This window comes from Cupressus sempervirens, chromosome 2, assembly GCF_028749045.1.
Source record: "Cupressus sempervirens isolate cs-2001-9-10 chromosome 2, ASM2874904v1, whole genome shotgun sequence".
In the NCBI taxonomy this organism is placed as follows: Eukaryota; Viridiplantae; Streptophyta; class Pinopsida; order Cupressales; family Cupressaceae; genus Cupressus; species Cupressus sempervirens.
Window position 1 is genome coordinate 263,915,302 of NC_143119.1, and position 23,218 is coordinate 263,938,519.

General features: G+C 34.3%; 1 pseudogene across 1 annotated transcript; it reads left to right on the forward strand.

Moving 5' to 3' along the window:
- The first annotated feature begins 19,308 nt into the window (after positions 1 to 19,308).
- Positions 19,309 to 22,804, forward strand: LOC149572062 (exocyst complex component EXO70B1 pseudogene; annotated as a pseudogene). The gene is made up of 2 exons (XR_016359898.1): positions 19,309 to 19,693; positions 19,970 to 22,804. The product of XR_016359898.1 is annotated as an exocyst complex component EXO70B1 pseudogene (transcript).
- The last annotated feature ends 414 nt before the right edge of the window (positions 22,805 to 23,218 follow it).

The window sequence follows — 23,218 nt, forward strand, 5'->3', positions numbered from 1 at the left end:
GGTCATTTGAAACCTTATTAAACACAATTTACATTAAAAAAAACTCATATCTACCCTTTGAACCCCCTACATGACTCCATTAAGCCCATTTTGGCTTATATTCTAATGTTGGCAATTTTACAAAATATTGCACTTTTAGTACCTTTTACATCTTTTAGAGGCTTTGATAGCCTTATACATTATTCAAGACCTTTATAGGTCTTTTCTATCCACTCCTAACCTAGGATCAATCCAAATCCATTCCCAGTGACCCCTAGGTACCTTGTACGCTCAATAATGCCATTAAGGCTTACATTAAAGCTTTGATTACAATATGATCAATCTATGATCAAAACAAGATCACATGTCCATGATTAAACTCATTAAAAGTTTTAATGACCTTAGAAGGCCATTTTTTTTCCAATCCACCTAAGCATCCATCAACGTCCCAACTGCTCATCTTGCCTCCTACTTGTGACCTTGGTGCTCCTACACCACTAGTACCTAAACCAAAGGACAAATATATTATTGGAACAAAGTGGATATTCAGGAACAAGCTAAATGAAAAAGGTGAAGTCACAAGGAACAAGGCTAGACTAGTATTCAAAGGATATGCAAAAGAAGGAATTGACTATGGGGAAACATTTTCCCCTATTGCAAGATTAGGAGTTAGGATGCTAATTGTATATTCTGCTTATAAAGGATTTAAGGTATACCTGATGGATGTCAAAACTACATTTCTTAATGGGATACTTGAAGAAGAAGTTTATATAGAGAATCCAAAAGGATTTATATATCCTAGCAAGAAGAATATGTTGTGTAAAATGCACAAGGAACTATATGGTTTGAAACAAGCCCCTAGAGCTTAGTATGAAAGACTACACAATTATTTGGTGAAGATTGGATTTACAAGAACAAGTGATAACATCAATATATACTTGAAGACTAGTGAAAACAATGAGGTATTGCTACTTAAAATCTTTGTTGATGATATCATATTTGGAGGAAAAGAATTATTATGTAAAGCATTTCTAGATGAGATGAAGAAGGAATTTTACATGCCTATGTTTGGTGAGATCAAATTTTTTGTTGGATTGCATGTTTATCAAATGAAGCAAGGGATCTTCATTACTCAATCGAAATACATCAAGGAGATATTGAAAATGTTTGGAATGGAAGATTCAAGACCAATTAGTACACCTAGGACAATAAGACATAAGCTATCTAAGAATGACAATTCTAGTTATGTGAACAAGACATTATATAGATCAATGATTGGAAAACTACAATATATTGTTTACAATAGACTTGATATTGCATTAGCAATTGGGATAGTTGAAAAATTTATTGTAAATCCCAAGGAGAATCACATGATGGAAATGAAAATGATGCTAAGATATCTAAAAGGAACAAAAGACTATAGATTGTATTATAAGAAGAATGATAAGTTTGAAACAAAAGTGTCCATTGATTCAGATTGGAAAGAAAATATTGATGATAGGAGAAGAAAAAGCATGGAGCTTTCCTTTTGGGAAAGAGATCAATTTTGTGGACAAGAAAGAAAGAAGAAAACTATATTTCTTAATCAACAACTAAAGCTGAATATGTGATAGATGTAGTGAATTGTTCAAATATCATATGGATTGAGCAATTGTTGAAAGATATGAAGAAAGAGAACACTAATCTAGTTATTATCTATTGTGATAACACTAGCTCTATAAACATATCAAAGAATCATGTGATGCACACAAAGAATAAGCATATTTCTATCAACTATCATTACTCAAGAGAGCTAGTACAAGACAAAGAAGTGAGATTAGAGTATGTGAATACTAAGGAATAAATAGTTGTTATTTTCACTAAATCTTTACCTAAGAATTCTTATGAATATCTAAGAGGTAAACTAGGGGTGATTTCCCTTGACAAGGCTACTTAAGCTTAGATGAAGCTCTACATAATTTTTTATTATTAGAATATCTAACGAATTGATGCAAACAGTCCTACTTTTGGAGTTGCTTGAAGTAGCAGTGAAGGAAGAAGGATAGAATGTTGTGTCAATCATAAATGGATGAAAAAGGAGACTTCATAACTGACATGATGATACCTACATGGACAAGATGCATAAATTAGACAAAGTATCTTTGGCATTATTGTCAAAGATGGAGATATATGCAATTCAGTTACCATGAGCAAGAAAAAATTGACATTGAAAGAGGGAGAGATTGTATACAAGATGTTTGTATGCAAGGTGTTTCCAGCAATACAAAAGAATCTTCAATTAATTTCATGATTTGATATGATAGAGGGAGCTTATGCGTTTCATATTAGAGCTACATAGATGAGAATTAGAATGAAACTAAAAGAAAAAGATTTTTGGACATAGAGATGAGAATTAGAATGAAACTAAGGATATTAATAAAGATCTGATACTCTACATGGAGGGAGTTTGCTCAATTCAGTACATGTTTGGATTGCATGATAACTAGAGGTGTTTCTATCAATGCCAAAGAGGGAGTGGTGTAGGAGCACTCACATAAAGTTCTTTTGGACATGATTTCTAAACTAGCCAACTTGAGGAATTCATCCCAATTTCATCATTAGGATAAAATCTTTTCTTGGGATTTGTTCAGAGCATTGTGGGGTCATTCTTCCCTATTCTATATTGATCTGAAATTTTATGTAAGCCGTATTGGTGGGAAGTCTCTTTGGGTTAGTTTTCCTATTTTATAATAATCTAGAATGTTTCATAGACCATCCTAGCAAGTATAAATAGAGTTTTTAGGTTTAGGTTTAAGTCAAGTTTTTGGATACGAAGTTACGAGGAGAAGAAATTTGTAGGAGAGCAAGTGCATATACTATTCATTTGATGAATCAATTAGAAGAATATTAGAATCAATTAGAAGAATATTATTATATATCTCTTTTTGGTGCTAGTTCCTTTTGTTTTTTCTTTTGTTGAGTTTATCTCTGCATCATTTTTGGTATCAGAGCTTAGGGAAAGCTCCTGAGGCAATTGGATTTTATGTTTGGATTAGAGTCAGAAGCTGAAACATCAAACATGGTCACCAATGTTGAACTGGCAAAGAAGATGCAAGAACATGAGAAAACCAATAAGTGGTTATTGGATGAATTTGAGAAGCTGAAGGGCCAAATGGAAAAGAGAGCAAATGTTTCCTCAGAGAAAGAGGAAGAAGGGGAAGAAGAGGATACCTAAGCAAGAGGCAGTTAACTTACCTACAGACTAGAGATACTTCATAGAAGCCCTTGAAAGAGTTGGCAAGAAAAATGCCAAAGGTGACCTACCCATCTTCTCGAGAAAGATGGATGTTGACGTTGTTGTGCATTGGATAGAAGCTTTGAACAACCATTTTGAATGTGAAAATATAGTAGAAAAGGACAAGGTAAAAATTGCCAAGTCAAAGTTGAAGGGACCAACCCTCACTTGGTGGAATTTCACCTAGGGAGAAAGGGTCAAAGAAGGTAAGAATATGATAACTTCATAGGAAAGGATGTGTGGCAAGGTGAGAGAAACATACTTACCTAAGGATTATGAAATCCAACTTCATCAAAGGAGACAAAGTTTAAGACAAAAGGGGCTATATATCATAGCCTATACTAAATAATTCCAAAAATTAAGCCTAAGGGAAAAGTAGAGTGAATGTGAAAGTGTAAAAGCTGCTAGATATCTCAATGGATTGAGGTTGAACATTCAAGAAGAACTTAATTTATTGTGTCCTAATACAATACATAAATGTTATCAACTAGCATTGAAGGTGGAAGCCAAATTGAAAAGAAGGCAAGAACAAAATAGCAGAGGAAGAGGAAGAAATCAAAGGGGAAGAGGAAATTTCCAAGGAAGAGGAAAAAACCATGAAGATCATAAGGAAATAAAGAAAGAAACCAGTCAAAGAAAGGAAATTTTAGAGGTAATTTTAGAGGTAAAAGAGGCACTTCAAGAGGTGGATTTGGTGGTAGAAGGGCAAGTCAGATCATTTTTTTCAATTGCAATAAGGAGGGACATTATGCATCTAGGTGTCTGGATAGAGCTAGTTCAAGTTCACAAGGTGAAAGAAGAACACATTTGGTACAAGATGATGAATACCAAGAGAAGGAGATGGTTGACTCATATAGTGTACCCAAAAGAGGAGAAAGTTTAATGATGAAAAGAACACTTTTGGAAGTGTCTACTACCATTGAGCCACTACAAAGGAAAACTATCTTTAGGACTACTTGCAAATCAGGAGGTAAGGTATGTAAAGTCATTGTTGACTCAAGATCTACTAAGAATTTAGTTTCTTTTGAGATGGTTGAGAAGTTAAAACGTAGGAGAATACCTCATTCTTTTCCTTATAAGGTTTCATGGCTAACAAAGGGTCAACAAACTCTTGTAAATGAGCAAGCATGGGTTGATTTTCATATTGAAAAGTATAAGGATAGAATTTTGTGTGATATAGTTGACATGGATGCATGCCACCTATTATTTGGTAGGTCATGGTAGTATGATTTGCAAGCACAACATGATGGAAGACTCAATATAAACACCATCAAGAAGGATGGAAAGGTGATTAGATTGATCTCATTTTCTGATCATGAAGAAGTGGAAGAAAATAAAGAGAGAGAAGCCAAAATTATGATGGTTGATAAAAATGAATTCTTATGGGACATGAGGGATGAACCTGGGCCTTGTTCTCTTTTGATGCCTAACCCACAACCACAAGAACCCATTGGAAATGGCAGAAAGGAAGCTGAAACAAAGAAGGCAATCCCTAATGAAGTGAAAGAACTTTTGTATAAGTATGACGGTTTGATTTCAGAAGGTATACCAAAGTCTTTACCACCTATATGAGACATTAGTCATTGTATTGATTTCATTCCTGGAGCTACTTTACCCAATAAGGCTGCATACAAGAACACACCTCAACAAAATGAGGAGATTGCTAGACAAGTAAAGGAGTTACTCAATTCTAGCTTGATTGTGAAAAGCTTAAGCCCATGTGTTGTACCTACTATTTTGGCACCCAAGAAGGAAGGAACTTGGAGGTTGTGCATTGATTCTAGAGCCATTAATAAGATTACAATCAGATATAGGTTTCCAATACCAAGAATTGAAGATATACTTGATTGTTTGGGAGGTGCAAAGTATTTCTCCAAGATTGACTTTAAAAGTGGGTACCATCAAATAAGGATAAGAGTTGGAGATGAGTGTAAGACAACATTCAAAACAAATGATGGATTATATGAATGGAAGGTAATGCCATTTGGACTCTCTAATGCTCCTAGTACCTTCATGAGACTTATGAATGAAATACTCAAAGACTTCAATGGCAAGTTCATCATAGTATATTTAGATGAAAAATTAATTTTCAGCAAGACAAAGGAAGAACACCTAGAGCACATTGACAAGGTTTTAAGAAGACTTCATGAGGAGAAATTGGTAATAAACTTGGAAAAGTGTTTGTTCATGCAAGAGGAGCTGACATATCTTGGTTTTGTGATCTCCCAAGGTAGCTTGAAGATGGATAAAGATAAGGTAAGTGCTATACTATCATGGCTACCCCCAAAAACAGTTGGAGATGTTAGAAGCTTTCATGGTCTTGCTACATTTTATAGGAAATTCATAAGAAATTTTAGTCATATATGTGCTCCTATGTTAGAAACTATTAAAGGAGGAAGGAAGTGTAAGTTTGCATGGAGTCAATCAACAAATAAAGCTTTTGAATTGCTTAAGAAAAAGGTTAGTGAGCAACCAATTCTTTCTTTACCTAATTTTAACAAAGTTTTCCAAGTAGAATGTGATGCTAGCAAGGTTGCTATAGGGCTAGTTCTTAGTCAAGAAGGAAAACTAGTGGTTTTCTCAAGTGAAAAACTCAAAGAAGCCAAGCAGAAATACTCTTCATATGACCTAGAAATGTATGCATTGGTTCAAGCTCTAAAAAGATGGAGATATTACTTGTTGCCAAAGGAGTTTGTTGTAACCAAGCACTCAAGTTTTTTGAATAGCCAAGAAAAATTAAGTCAAAGGCACATGAAATGGGTGGAGCATTTACAGGCCTAAACCTTCACCATCAAGCATAAGAAGGACATATCAAACAAGGTTGTTGATGCTCTTAGTAGAAGGAATCTAACTATCTCCCAGATATAGCTAGAAAGTTTGGGAATTGAATCACTCAAGGACATGTATGCAGTAGATCTAGATTTTTGGCAACATCTACAAGGTATGTATGGAGTTTGGTGAAAGATGCCATGCTAATTTTCTTAATTTTTTGATAGAAGACAAACTTCTTTTCAAAGGAGGACAACTATGTGTACCCAGGTGCTCTATGAGGACAACCATTATCAAAGAGAAGCATAGTGGAACAATGGGTGGACATTTTGGTTTCAATAAAACCTTAGAATTGGTTAGAAGGTACTACTATTGGCCTAAACTTTAGACTAATGTTAGATACTTTATGGAAACATGTATGATTTGTCAAAGGGCCAAAGGATGGACTACAAATACAGAGCTTTATCAATCTTTTCCAATACCATCTAGGCCCTAGCAAAGCATAACGATGGATTTTGTAATGGGGCTACCACAGACGCAAAAGGGGTATGATAGTGTTTTTGTTGTAGTAGATAGGTTCAGAAAAATGGCTCACTTCTTACCATGTAAGTCGACCAATGATGCTTCTCATATAGTAGATCTCTTTTTCAAGGAATTCATAAGGATTCACGGGCTACCCTTCAACATAGTTTTAGACAAGGATGTAAAGTTTGTAGGATACTTCTGAAGAACTTTATGGCAGAAACTTGGAACCAATTCATCATTCTCATCATCTTACCACACTCAAACTAATGGCCAAATAGAGGTAGTTAAGAACACTCACAAGACAACATGCAGCAAAATGGGACGTAATCCTACCCCAAGTTGAATTTGTATATAATGACTCCATCAATAGAAGTACAGGAAAGTCACCATTTCAAGTGGTGTATGGAATTCATCCTAGAGGGATCTTTGAGTTAAGAGATATGATTTCATAGCAACAAGTTAGTGCCCAAGGAGAAGAATTTTCTATAGCCATAAAAGAAATCCATGATGAAGTCAAAGCATAACTAAAACAAACCTCTAACAAGTATAAGAAGCATGCAGATCAGAAATGGAGACACCTAGAATTTGAAGTGGAAGATTTAGTATGGGAAAATCTCAAGAAAGAGAGGCTACCAAAAGGTAAATATACCAAGCTTATGATGAGAAAACTAGATCCTTGTCAAATATTGAAGAAGTTTGGAACCAATGCTTATGAGATTTGATTGCCACTTGAGATTAGCATCTCTCCCATCTTCAACATAGCAGACCTCACACCATTCAAAACAACCAATGAAGAAATTAATACAAGACAGATTGCTGATATCAAAGACATTAAACATCTACCATTTACAAAGACACTACAACTAGAAAGAATACTTGACACCAACATCATCAAGCAGACAAGAGGAAAGGAGTCCAAGTAGTATTTGGTAAAAATCAAAGGTTATTCTAATGTAGATGCTATGTAGATGATTGAACAAGATATCAAGAAGTAGGGTACCACTCTACAAGAGCTCATCTTTCTTGGGGAGTATGGTTTAGGAGCACCCACGTAAAGTTATTTTGGATGTGATTTCTACACGAGTCGACTTGAGGAATTCATCTCAATTTTGTAATTAGGATAAAATGTTTTCTTGGGATTTGTTCATACCATTGTGGGGTCATTCTTCCCTATTCTATATTGATCTAGAATTTTATGTAAGTCATATTGGCAGGAAGTCTCTTTGGGTCAGTTTTCCTATTTTCTAATAATCTAGAATGTTCCATAGACCATCCTAGCAAGTATAAATAGAGTTTTTAGGTTTAGGTTTAAGTCAAGTTTTTGGATATGAAGTTACAAGGAGAAGAAATCTGTAGGAGAGCAAGTGTATATACTATTCATTTGATGAATAAATTAGAAGAATATTAGAATCTATCTCTTTCTAAAGCTAGTTCCTTTTGTTTTTGTTTCCGTTGAGTTTATCTCTACATCAGGGAGATTATTGGAAACTACAATTGGAACAATTGTTATGTTGTCATTGATGTCAAACTTTACTAGTTAGACAATTTTCTATTTGATTTGAGTGCTATATCTAGATGATCGATGAAGAGGATTTGAGAAGTCAGTCATAACAAAAGCACTTAGGAGGAAAGGTTGAGTTATAAGAAGAAACTAAAATAGGCACTTCATTCATTAGAATTTGACAAGATAAAGTGATTATTTAATCATGTTACTAGTGAATAAGACAATTGCACTAAAGCCTTGAAGAAATGATCAAAGACTAACCAAATGTATAGGTATGACCGAGTAATAGATCAAAAGATTAAGGAACTTGAAATAGATGTCAAGTGATGTTAGTGTTGACCGATTGCTAGTACAAGCCGACAAGAATTAGTGTCAACCGAGCATCAGTACTAATCGAGTATCAATATATATGCTAAACAAGAATGATAATAGTAATTGAGTAACCCATTGATGACCGACTATCATAATATAGTATTGGCCAAGGGACAACATTTAACAGTTTAAAAGAAACCATGATTTCTAACTGATAAAGTTGATTTTTTGGAATATGTAAAGAATATTGAAGATAAGGATGGATGACCTAAAACATTTAAATCAAGGGAAATCATGTTTATGCATTTCTATGCACAAGGACTCAAGAAGAAGTTTAAAGAAGTTTCTAGAAGCAAAAAAGAAGGGATGAAATGGTGGAAAGATTTGATGAATCTGACTTAAACCTAAAGATCTATGGTGATGAATAAATGGTAAAAGATCACAATTACCTATTGAAGGAGGTACAAGGGTTAAGTTTGTGTGTGTTGGCAAGGTTAGTAGCACATGTGAAGACCTAACAAGGTTGGAATAGTTTGTTGATGCTATGATTAATGAACTCAAGAAGAAGGCTGAGGAGAGTTGAGAAGAGGTGAAGAGTAATTGCTTAAGGGGTTGCCAAGTGAATTAGAGAAAAAGATGACAATAAAGGCCAGTCAGTGGATCAACATGCGAGCTGAACATAAATTTGTATTTGCAAAGTGAGTTGTATTTGTTAGATCAAAATTACTTGTTGTTACTTTTTAACCATTGCATTAGTATTGAAATCCTTTAATCAAGGTTGACCTAAAAGTCATATGTAAATCCTTTAATCAAGGTGGAATTATAATGGAATGTTCTAAAGCCCTCTAACAAGGCCACTCCTAATAGGGTAATTAAATACTTTAATAAGGTCATATTTAACATTGTATTTCGTAACCTTTAACATGGCTAGCTCCTAACAGAGCTGACTTTAAAAGAGTGAAAATTGGTGACATGTTGTTGGTAGTTTTCACAAATTGGGTTTCCATGTTAAATCCTAGTGTCAAAATAGTGTGAATGTTATTTGTAATCATTTATTGTTAATATTTACATTCTACAAGTCTATTATGTTTAGGACAATTTAGTGCTACTTCATGTTACTAAATGTTTACTATAGAGACCGAGCTACTGGATGCTGAGATCTGAAGAAATTTAAGTGTTTGAATGTTCAATTTTTACATCTAGACCTTGGATAATTGATTCACACCCCCCCCCCCTCTCAATTATTCTAAATATTCTAACATCCCATCCACATCAATAGATACTATCAAGGCCTTTTTGGAATAGACACACAGGCTACATTTGGCAATGCATTTATGACAACCTACACTTGGTTGACCTCACAAGTAGCTAAACTAGCATCCCTTTCTGCATGGTGGCCCAAGTAGTTTAACATGCCATTTCTTATGGGCATTAATGATGGGTTTGACCAATGGTTTCCTTATTTTTTGGGTGGATTTGGTGTCATTTTTTCCAACATGTTCTTTTTATGACCATCAGTTTCTTTTCTTGCACTGATCCCTATTTTCTTAGTGATTTGATTCTTTTTCCAATGATTTTTCTGAATAGAGGGCATTTCTAGAATTTTTTTGTTATGATGGTCAATTGGTCATCAAATTTATGCCCACTGTTTGTTAACATCGGTTCTACATAAATGACACTTGTTAGCCTTTCTAGCTCTACTTAGACCTATTGATGCTTTTTTGCTCATATCTCGGGCATACAAACTATTTTCCACAAATAAGATATCACCAAAAAGCTGGTTCCAAGCCTGTCACAGTGCACTTTACTTTCTCACACATCTATCAATGAAAACTTCTTCAAAATAATGTTTTCCCAACACTATAGAGGGAAAAAATGTCAACACCTTAATCCGATCACACAATTATGTAATCATATATAGCCATTTTCTAAGGCATCTTAATTAAATATTAGATATTAAATTAATTTATGTTAACCCCTAGTTAATTAATTTAATCAATTAACTATAGTCTAATTAATAATCAAACGAAAACCAATTGTTTGATTTATTAATTAAATCCCTATTCCTATATTAAATAAAATAAATTGCAAATTTATTTAATTTAATTTCAAATTCCTCCCATATAATTAATTTAATTAATTAATTAGATATCTCAAATCTTAACTAACCCAAAACTCCGCAGTTAGCTTGATCCAACCCATGCACTAATAATTATCCTTTTTAATCAAATAATAAATTTATTTAACTAATTCCCCCACCTTCCATGTCTCTAACAAATCCACTGACCAACAATATCAACCCCTTATCTAAACCACATCATCCACTTATTTAAGTACAATCACCTTCCCTAGACCACTTGCACAATTTAAGCCATGAATTAAGACTTTTTAACTCAAGCCCAAGTCCACTCTCATACCAATTCTCCCTCTCTCACCTAAGAATACTAAAGTCAATATCACATCTCATTCACTTGACTATCCCTCTAGAATTTCTATCCTCTAAGACTCATTCTCCTTGTGACACTTGTTGTGAGGCTATGGATTTGAGAAAGCATAATCCATGTGCTCATCTTTCTTTCATCCTAGCCATCCCTTAGGATCTTTCTTCATTGCATCTTGGTCATCCATTTTCCTTACCCTTGGCCTAGAAATTGAACCCCACATCCTTCACAATTCATCCACCTTTTGAGTAAAGTTATTATTCTATTTTGAGATCCAAAGCTACCAAAGCACTATTTCTATACTCAAATTTTCATTCATACATCCATCATTGAATCCACATTTTGAAGCTTGATGAAACCATTGAGAACACATTCCATCTTGGACAAATCATCTACATGTTGGGAGCATTTTGGATAACAATGTTTTCATATTCTTCTTTTTCATTGGTTTTTGATTTGTAGGTACTCTCATATATGTTTGTTTATTGAATCAACTTGTTGGATGTTTAATCTTGATTTTATATCATTTTGAGCACTATTTTTCATAGCATACACTCATGTCCTATGAAATATTAATTGTCCCCAAAACCTTGAGTTCATCCTTCAACTTATCATCTTCACTTAATTCCTCATATAAATCCTAGATTACGAACTACCCTAGTTTCTTAAAGGGATTGTGAATGCATTGCATAATATCATCTACATGAAAAACCTTGTGTGGTAATTTTAAAAATGTCCCTTTAGGATCATCCTCCATAGACTTAAAGAAATGTATTTTAAATTTTATCCTAAGCTGATCCTTGGTATCAACAAATTTAGGGGTTCACATAGTTTGATAATTACAAATGCTAAATTTTGAAGAGATAAGTACCTTTTTACGCCTTGATCAAGGGTTTGATGAATGATATATGTATTATTCCCCTAATTTTTGTTTTTTATCTCAAATAATCTTCAATCACTTTACAATCTTTCACTTATGATATTATGGTGATGAATAATGGCTTTAAATCACCTTTTATTCCTTTGCATCTCATAAAGTAGCTTTCATAATGCATTGTAGCTTGGCACATAATTGCATTCAAATTGTGGTTTGTATTTTTTATTGTGATCCTCAAAAGTATATCTAATGTCCAAAATTTTCCTTATTAATAATATTTATTTTAACTAATATTCCCTTCAGTGTTATAGTTAATTTTAATCAATTAATTATATTTGTTATATTCAACTATCTATTCAAATAGTCTTTCTATCTTATGATATTTAAATCTAATTTGAGTACTTCTCCTAATGTATTCATTAATTTCAATACACATTTCTTCATAAGATTCCCTTTTAAATAATAACTTATTTATTTAATTCTTACACATCCTGATATTCTTCTAAGGAATGACTACTTTAATTTATTAAATTAATCCCTAACCCACCTAAAAATCTTAGTCCACTTTCATTACCTCACTTGCTAAACTTACTCTTGTTCCTAATCACTCACTAAGCACACTTAAAAAATGATTTTGTAAATTATTAGTGCTAATGAGTATGAGAAACTTTTACCAAGAAAGCCACCAAACTTCCATAAATTATCCAATCTTCTTGTCCCCCACACATTTCTCCAAAATTTCTCACATATGTTTGAGTGACCTTGAGACTCTCAAATATTAAATGCTCATTGTTGACTTTTCCATGGTCATCCCATCTAGGCCATGTGTTTCCTATGTGGCTCCTATTTGGATGTCACATAAGTTCCATCTCATTAAAGCCATCAAATCTCATCCAAAAATCTATAAATAGAGCCTTCACAAAGAGCAAAATCATCTATCATTCTTGCATTGTTGTCATGCTTTTTTCATTCTAGGTTTTTTAAAATTATTTTAGTATTTTATTGCAATCTTACTTCATTAGAATCTAGAAATAACATCTTAGATCTTATGGGAATGAATCTTATAGTTTTTTGATCTTACATATCATTCTACTTTAATCTGGCATCTGTGTCTTCATAATTTGATGAGTGCTCAAGACAAGATCTCAATACTTTTTCTTGAGTTCATCATCTTTTCATTATCTTAGCTTTACATCTCCATTCACCAATCCATATATAATCACTTGGGAATTAGTTGTTTGTGTCTTAATAGAGCAAATCTACATCCTCAAAATAGAGAAAATCAAACAAGCTTTTGCAAGTGCTCTTTTTTAGCCTTTATCAAATGTTGTCAAGAATCTTTGTGTTTTTACATTTATATGCATGCTTTGATATCTATTATTTGCTAACCCTCTAAATTTTGACATGATTTGAGCTTGACTACATAGGTTGAAGATTTCCCCATACACAACATAAATATTCCTTTGAAGGTGACTTTACTATGTTCCTAGCTTGCTTCTACATCTAGATATAATGATCACTTTTAACAATCTACTAGGTTTAGGGGTTAGGTAAGGATTTATCATGAAAAATTCCCCTCAAGTCCATAACCTAACTTTTTTCATTGGTGAAATTACCACATAAGATAATGATGCAATATTTTCTTTGTTGTCAATTTGTTCTTTTTCTAACCCATGTTTTGTTTGTATGACTTTTAACTTCTTCAACATCGACTAGATTTTATTTCTCTTTTTATTCTTCCTAATCTCTCTTTGTACCAAACCTCCCTTATTCATACTATTATAGTTTTATCAATAATTATACTAATGTGACTTGAATTGTTGCATTTAAAACATATCACATTTGGTGTTCCCATACATTAGGTTCAATTGATATGTTCTTAATCTACATAGCTTCACCACATGCCCAAGATTATTGCATTTGTAGCATGTTATATTTTCCTTATTCATAGTTCTGAATCTACACTCAATTGATTTGTCTCCATAATTGTAATATATGAATTAGTGACTTGAAAATGAAGTAGTATTAGGATTTCTTATGCATTCTCTTTCCCTATGACCAAACTTGATGCATGAAAATACCTCTCATTGAAATTCTATCTAATAAGTGTCCTTACAGGTTCACTAATTTGCTCATCTACTAAAATGTCTTGTTGACCAGATTTTGAACTTCCCCCTTTCTCAAATCTAGAATTATGTGTTTTACCTTTTGGTTTTTGTCTTTCCAATTTCTCATCAGATCTTGCAAGTTTAGGTTTCTTATTAGTTTAATTGACAACATGAAGCTCTTCAAGTTGAATTCCAAGTTCTTCATTATGACATGTGGCCTTTTTGTTACTATCTCCATGTTTCTTTCTTCCTTCTAATTATTTTCTCAATATCTTTACTTTGACTTTCATTTCATGTTTTGATTGTGCACATTCTTTTGATATTTATTTTTCATTCCTTTTATTTTCTTCAAGTTCCTTATCATTCTTCATACAACATATTCTATTTCATGTTTCAAATCCTCTTTCCCTTGTTCAAGATTTTCATAATTTTCTTTTGAGCTTGACATGTCTTCTTTCTACTATAATTGCTCCATGAGTTAATTTCTTTTCTCAAAGGATGTGCTTAATTGATTGTTCAAATTACAAATTATTTTTTTCATCTTTGAATTTTCTTATTAGCCCAAGCACTTCTTCTCTTATCATATCAAGATCTTAAAGTGTAATTTCTATTTGTCTTGATACTTTTTCCATTGATTCATTTATCAAGATCTTCCTCAAGTTGTTGTATGCCAAAAATTGTGACATACTTTTATAAACCATTATACTTGAGAGGACCCATGGAGAGGGAGTCTCAAGAGATGACTTACAACTTCCAATATGACATAAAATGGAAAATAAGAAAATGAAGTATGAGTGTAGCTCTCAAATGAACCTAAATAGGAGAACCTTGCAAGATGCACCATATAATGGAAGATTCAAATATAGGAGAAACAATTCTAGTACTAAGAATCAAGAGAGTATGAAAATGCAAATGTAAGCTAGAATGAGTGCTAATTCAAGATCTTGAGAAGAGTGCTCCCCTTAATACCATAAACCATAGTAGAAAACAAAGAAATAACAATAAATGTGAGAACAAAATATGGACTTCTTATTTGCGCCACAAATGTGGAATTATAGAATTCACAAGTACAATATGTTACTCCACATGCGCACCTTTATTACAATAATTTGCAAGACAAGTTGCAAACTATGACCTAGAGCTTTCCTAGACAATGTTTAGGCCTTTCTTAAATAGACAATTTTATGCTAGTCGAGAAGGTTTAAGACATTGAAACTTAATACCTAGGGCCGTAGACCCTAACAATACACATAGAGTCATCCAAATACATCTTTGACAATTACTTTAGAAATTTTGGGTAGACCAACTTTAGAAGGCCATAACTCTCGAATTGTTGCTCTAATTGGCTATTATAACCATTGTTCGGAAACACTGACTCTTAATCTATAGACCTGGAATGGTGTAAGTGCCCTTTTGTTGAGTTTTTGGACCTCATCCGGGCACTCTAAGGCCTCCAACGGTGAGCTTGAAGATTTTTCTACAAAATTTTCCACCAAAAATCCACAATAACTTCTTCAATACTTAAGTTGGAGCAAAGCTATTTTTATGGTAGGCTTATAAGTCTAAAATGAACCTTCATATAGAAAATGAGAACATTCTGAGCTCGTATGATAAACTTACTAAAAATAGCAAGTTTCCATAAATAGTAACCACCCTATCTACTAGTCCTTATTAAAATAGAAAAAATATTTTTATGTGATGCAAGATTGCTCTTACACCTAGGATGCTCCCACATTAGATGTACATGAAACAACAAGAAAAAGAGATAAACTCATAAGATGCGAAAGATTACAATGCCTCCTATTTAAGCTAGGTGATGTAAGCTAATGTAATAAAGGAAACTAAGCTAGTATGCAAGTAAGCTAAAATAAATGTAAGCTACGATGAGTGCAAGAATGCTCAAACAAGATGCAAGAATGCAAGAGTGCAATGAGTACTGCAATAGCTCTATAATGAAACCTTCAACAAAATAATAACATGAACTCCAAAGATGAAGAGAGTGAGGAGAGAGCCTCATTTTAAAGAGAAAAAGATAGTAGATTAAGAGGAAAAATATATGATGGATAATAATCCTCATTTTAACTTTGGTGCACAAGATTCTCAAGAGGCAAAATCAATGGATGTGACCTTAAGAGGCAAAACAAATGTAGAGGAGAATAAGAGGCAAAAGAGATTCCATTACCTTGGAAAGTGTGCATTCAAAGTGTAGAAAAAAAATTCTTTTTCTTTCATTTTTATATTAGAAAATTCCTTTTTCATGTACAGACATATGATACAGGGGATTTATTTAATTAAAAGGGAGTATGTTATTCTAATTAAATAAAGACTTTGGATAAGGTGGTAAAAAATAACGTAAAATAGATAAAATATTTTTTATATGGTTTGATCAAGGATAATTGATTAAAATTATGCAAATTGATTAAGCATAGATTGTAGTCTAGTATAGAAATAAAAAATGCTAAAAATGGAGCTTATAGTTTACTAGACCATTATTGGGTGATTATAATTGTTAGGCTTCCTCCAAGGTACAAGACTCTGAAATCAATTGTTAGAATCAAGAAACACTAAGAGAGGAGGGATGGGGGTGAATCAATGTTATGCAATTCTCCACTTTGCCAATTCATGTGAAAATTAACACTATTACAGTCACTGATTATTAATCTCCTATCATAAATGATTATTAAACTTTCAAAAATAAATTCACAGCTAATATCGAAAAATAACACAACTACAACTTCACCAATAAAATATGGAAAGAAATTTAGAACACAAAGAACACTATTTTCAGACAAATCATCCCTAGGAAAACCCCTAAGGGAAAACCAGTTTTGCAGATGGAAAATATATTAACTTTATCAAATTAAGAGATACAAAATTCCTTGCCTCTCACTAGCAAAATTCATACAACCTCCTAATTTCTCCTACTGATATTCCCCACTGCTATCTCCAACACTATCACTGCACCTTGCTAACACTGCAAGACTGTGTGCTATCATTGCAAACTCATTTGCTAACACTGCAAATGCTTCTACAACTCTTGTTGTTCTCTGTTCTGTTCTCCAAATGCCTCCCTTGACCCCCTTTTATACTACTTAACCAAGAGGTTTCTACTTGCTTCTTGATAAAGATAACTCAACTAAGAAGTTTCTAGTGGCTTCTCGATTAAAACAACCTAACCAATAGGTTACTAGTGGCTTCTAGAAGGAGGTCAATTAATAACAAATAATTATTATAACTCTTAACAATTATTTATCAATTAATCACATGTGGACGAATAGTTGTCCAAGCTACCTAAAACTAACAATTCGTTTATTAACCATAAACCCAATGCAATGAGAAGCAAACAACTCAAACATAAAACATACATTCACAACATTCTAACTAATCGTGAGAACCATATTAAGGGGAAAATCACAGTGGAGATGGAACTTACAAATAATCACTCTGCTAAAAGTAATGTTTTGTTAGAGGATTTTATACAATGGGGTATGTACTTGCATATATACACACTACCAATAGCTCACTTCTCAGATTACAATATAGACAGCCCACAACCTTATAGAACAAAGATGGATTATAATCTAAAAGATGAACTAAATGATAACATCAATTATGCTTGGACATTTCGATGCAATAAAAGATCTTGATCACACACCAAAACCCTATTGTGTAGCTCAACTATCCTCTGCCATCTTCTTCTTCGCATAACAAATATCATCATTGATCATTTCTATATCATCTCCAACATTTGCTAAACTTGACCAACTCAAAAACTTAGATCTTATATATCATTCATCAAGAATAATGTTCTTAATTAGTCCACCCAAGAGGAGAACATAACATGTCTAAAGTGTTGGCTATATCTTTGAACAAAACATTCATCTGTCATTGTTTATCATCATATGCCTCTTCTACTAGGTTGCACCATAGACCTCTTCTACTAGGCCAACTCTATCATCTCAATCTCAATAACCAACGTGTATCATTGACCCATTAGGATTGGTGACCAATCTACTAGATGATTGTGTTTGTTCTTCACTGCTCTTTGTCAAACCAATATAGAGACTAGCATAACTTGTTCATCAAATGTTAACAACTGAAGCAAAGCTAAAATAAGTTAGACTATATCATCTTGAAGCTCCTCCTAGGTTTTCTCTCTAAAATTCATCTGTACCTAACCGCACCAAAGATTTTTTTGTACCCTTCTCACTAACCTTGTACTCCCATACTTAAGTCATTTTATTTTTTCATCTTTAGTAACTCCACATCTTAACAAGTGACCATGCAAACTATGAAGTTTTGCCATCAATGACAACATACAAGTCATAATGCAGTCTCTTGCCAACAAATAACCCCATTTGGTCGCCTATGTGGCATTAGGCAAGTATCCAATTATTATATTAAAGCCGCTTCCTAGCAGTTATGCAAACATTGTGAGTGGGACCGCATATTGGACATGTTATATTGATTAATTGGGGGTCTAATGAATTTTTTTTTGGATATGTTATTGGCGATTGTTAGTGAAGCATGGGTTGTTTTCCATCTTTTTTACCACTTTGTGATTGACAATCTCTACAAGGAATTCGTGAATATCCATAAAGTAAAACCTTAGCTTTAAGTAGTTGGCTCACATACAAGAACCAAAAAAGAGTCAAAATCCAACATATCCTTTCCCCTAATATATCATAAGAAAACATTAAATGAAATCATAAAACAATAAATACACCAAAATAATTTAATTAAATACCTAAAAACGTATATTAATACATCACCCATATTACTTTTAAGGTAAAGTAAGGTCTTTCTCCTGTACACTAAAAAATACTGTTTACCATGAGTGAACAAACGCAAGTTCATTTGGACGAGTGCTTCTAGAATTTAAGGTATTTCCAAGGAAAAGCGACTGCACACAAAATGAGAAAGCTCAAAGTACCAAAAAACCTCACAAGTATTTGTGAAAAAAATCCTCTGCCAATCAAATATTTCATCGTCACTGCGAGCTCTTCTCACACGCTTTCTCCTTGATGGTAACTGCTCCCTAATTTCAGGGTAAGATCCGATTTTTTTAACAGTTTTATTCAATATGTAACCAAATTGAAAAAAAAAAAGTCGCAGGCATGGTTGGAACTTGGAAGAATAACAAATAGCCCATATGAGCGAAAAGCTTAAACAAAAATTACAGATGGGTTTTGAGTAGAGGAAGATCATGGAACCCTAAATTGTGAATATAAAAAAATCTCGCATTCACATGATGTGTGACAATTATCTCGCTTTAGAATACTGTCCCGAGATAATTGCTCAGGCGTCATTTTGGATTTAGCAAACGACAGCCTGGATCTCGTGCAATACCCTGAATTTGACTGCTACATCCCTGGGAACCCTAACAACCAGAAAGCCCATTTCATGTGACCTCCTGCCTAACGGTGACACCAGAAGTCAACTTCATCTACCACTTACAAGTTGTTATCACTGTGAATTTTTACTTTGATTTAAGTAATATTATAAATATTGTCATCAGATAATTCACAATAAATTATGGGTAGAGTTAAAAGAGACCTCCCAAACTAGTAAACCTGCAGATTCAGAAAGATTAGTAAAATTTTATATCCTCACATCATTCAGACATCTGGGTCTTGCTAGAAATACCCCTCTAATTCTCGCTCTCTCTTCCTTTAATACATTTAAGCGAGGTCGGAATCCCCTACAAAATAAAGCTGACAGGTTAGAAATCCTGCAGACTGATAGAGGAATCTGAGATTCATGAATGGTACCTATATTGAAGGAACAAGGTACAGATACCTTTTTGGAGGAGGCTACAAGTCAAACAAAGCAATCAGAGAAGGCTTGATTGGAATCAGGCCTTGTGAGATTACAGACAGGAGAACGGATGACATAAAGTACAAGGTTGGTTGTTTCTTTAGGTGAAATGATTGATATTGAATGACTAATTTGTTGCCTGAGAAAGAACAGCAGATCTTTCTATTCTTTATCTTTGTTGGTTAGATTGGGGAAATAAAAGAGAGAGGGGTTTGTATTGGGTCAGAATAGGTTTGATTTGAAAAGCTTCTTTCTGAATTTGTCTTGGATAATCCAGCTTGGGGTTTATTGATTTAGAGCTTCAAATAGCTGAAAAGTTCTCAGAAAGCGCAAAATAAGGGTTTTCCTCCTCTTCCTTTTTAGGAATTTGGGTGGGCCGAGTTTTGAAGATGGATAAACTTGGAGATGAGATGAATAAGGCAGGAGCCTTATCCAGGGAAAATTCAGGGGAGAATACGGTACTCCCGACTGCAAATTTAGCCGGGTTTGGTGACAATTGTGATCGGTTATCGGGAAAGTTCGACAATGAGAATGAGGATTTTGAGGCCGCGGAGAAAATTATCCTCAAATGGGACATGGCTTCTGAAAGTGCAAGTCAATCGATGCTCTTTGAAGGGAAAAGCGAGGAGGCTGAGAAGTATCTGAAGATGGTAGATGAAGTGCAAAAGCTTATGGACTCTGCATCACTATCAGAGACCAGTGTGGATAAAGCACAAAATTTGTTGCAAGTGGCAATGGCTCGGTTGGAAGAAGAATTTAGACAGATATTGGTTGTTCACAGCGAGCCACTGGATCAGGAGCTAGTTTCCAATCCATCCTCAATGGCATCCTACATGTCTATGGCCTCATATAGGTCTAGGACGGGCAGCGAAGGGTTTCTAGACAGAGAATCAAATAGTTCAGATGAAGATGATGGAGCAGAAGAGGAAGAAGTCGCTGTATCCCATCCTCTGACTGAAGGAATTTGTGAAATGGATTTGATTCCTCAGGATGCTATTCCTGATCTACATAGCATAGCGGTGAGGATGGTTTCGGCAGGGTATTCAAGAGAATGCATTCAGGTGTATGGAACCATCAGGAAATCTATGGTAGATGAAAGTCTACATAGACTAGGGGTTGAGAAGCTCAGTATTGGAGATGTGCAGAGATTAGATTGGGAAATACTCGAAGGAAAAATTAAGAAATGGATTAAAGCTGCCAAGGTGTGCATCAGAGTACTTTTTTCCAGTGAAAAAAAACTGTGTGAGCAAATTTTTGAGGGTTTAAGTCCCGTGGGAGAAACATGCTTTGCTGAGCTTGCAAAGAGTGCAACAATGCAGTTGTTTAATTTTAGTGAAGCTATAGCCATAAGTAGGAGGTCTCCCGAGAAGCTGTTTAAGATCCTTGATCTATACGAGGCTCTCTCAGAGCTTTTGCCTGATATTGAGGTCGTTTTCTCAGATGAGATGTGCTCCAGTGTGAAGATTGCGGCCTCAGAGATACTCACCCGATTGGGAGAAGCAGGCAGAGGGATTTTCACAGAGTTTGAGAATGCAATTCAGAGAGAGACATCCAAAACACCTATTCCTGGAGGTACAATTCATCCTTTAACCAGGTATGTCATGAATTATATTAACTTTATTTCAGATTACAAAGAGACCTTAATGAAGCTCATTGTCAACAAGCCCTCTCAGAATTCAAAGTTTATGCCTGAGGGGCTAATGGATTCCATTGAGGAGTATGCTAGAGGATGTGAATCTGGAAATCGCTCTGTGTTATCTCTGCATTTGATTTGGGTTACTGTCATTCTACAACACAACTTAGAGGGCAAGTCCAAACTCTACAAGGATATTTCTTTATCATACCTATTTATGATGAACAATGTGCATTACATAGTTCAAAAGGTGAAAAAATCGGATCTGAGAGAACTTATAGGGGATGATTGGTTGAGAAAGCATTCAGGTAAGGTGAGGCAGTACGCAACAAATTATCAAAGAGCTACTTGGATTAAGGTTTTGTCTTGCTTAAGAGATGAGGGCATTCATGTGGGTGGAAGCTTTGGTAGTGGAGTATCCAAATCAGCTCTAAAAGAGAGGTTCAAGAGCTTTAATGCTGCATTTGAGGAGGTGCACAGGTTTCAATCTACTTGGATTGTCCCTGATCCTCAATTGCGTGAGGAGCTTCGCATATCAATAGCAGAGAAGTTGTTACCAGCCTACAGGTCCTTTTTAGGAAGATTTAGGAACCACTTGGAAAGTGAAAGGCACTCTGAAACGTATATCAAATACTCACCTGAAGACTTGGAGAATGCACTTGTAGACTTGTTTGAGGGTTCTCACGTGTCCATGATGCATGTGAGGAGAAGATCCAGTTAACATGTTCAGCCTTGGACTTTATATCTATCCTTACCTATAAACCCCATAGATAGAACAACTTTAGAGCTTCCTTTTCTCTTCCTCATTAGTGACAAGAGGAATATTGTACTGAAGTAGATGCCTATTATGTCCAGAAGTAAATTGCCTCTCCTTTTTTCATAATTGAAGCTCTGTAAATCTTGCCAATATTCAAAGTTTAGATGCATACTTTTCTGAATGTTCAATGATTCCCAGGTTGAGTGAGCTCTAGAGTCTGATCAGTCTATCAGTTGAATCCTAAATAGATTTCACCTTGAGATCTTTACTGTGGGTTTTATTAGCTGAATCCTAATAGGCCTCATCCTGGGATCTATCTTATATCACTGAAGGTGGGTTCAACGTTGTTGTTTGTTGGTTGAATTAGTCTCCGCGAAATCCTTGATATTTCTGATCTTATATTCATTCTTCTGGGTAAAGATTGTGTGTGAGTTTATCAGCATCAATTTTTTGGTTCATACTCAATGATCCATCATCAGGATGAAAGAGCTAAGAATATAAAGAAATATGACATGGCAAAGAGTACAATGTGGATGACTGAGGTAGCTGTAAGGTTTCAAAGGGACAAGAAGTTGTACACATGCAACTAATCTCACCACTTTTTGTCAAGTGGGTATTCCATCCTTGGGGCTTTTGCTTCATTTTTGTAAGTTGTTGAATTTGTTATTCATTTGGACTTTGTACGCAAGTGTAATAATCAGCATCTGGAAAGTGTTGGTCCTGACATGCATTTCCCTTTCACATTGGTGTTTGGGCAATAGTTGTTCACATAATCTTCATTATATAATATGTCCAGAACTTGCTGTCAGTTTTTCCTTTGGCTTACCAACCTCAATTATGTGTAGGCTTTAATTTGAAATCGATACCCATAATATGTTTTGCACAAAAAATTCAAGGAAAATAAAAAACACTGGGCACTCGTCCATGCATCTGCACATGCTTTTATTTTCATCCCTGTATTATTAATTTACAAATATGTAGTTCTGTTTTTGGGATAAGATTGTGTGCGAATTTTTAACATCAGCATTTCGGATGATGCTTCATGATCTGTTTTGCATTCTTACACTCTCATCCTGATGATGGATAATGGAGTATGATCAGAAACCTTGATATTAAAATTCAAACACAATCTTATCCCAAAACCAAAATCACATATTTTTTGGATTGTGGAAATCTCCTTTTATCAATTTACAAATACATAACTTTTTAAGAACACAAATGT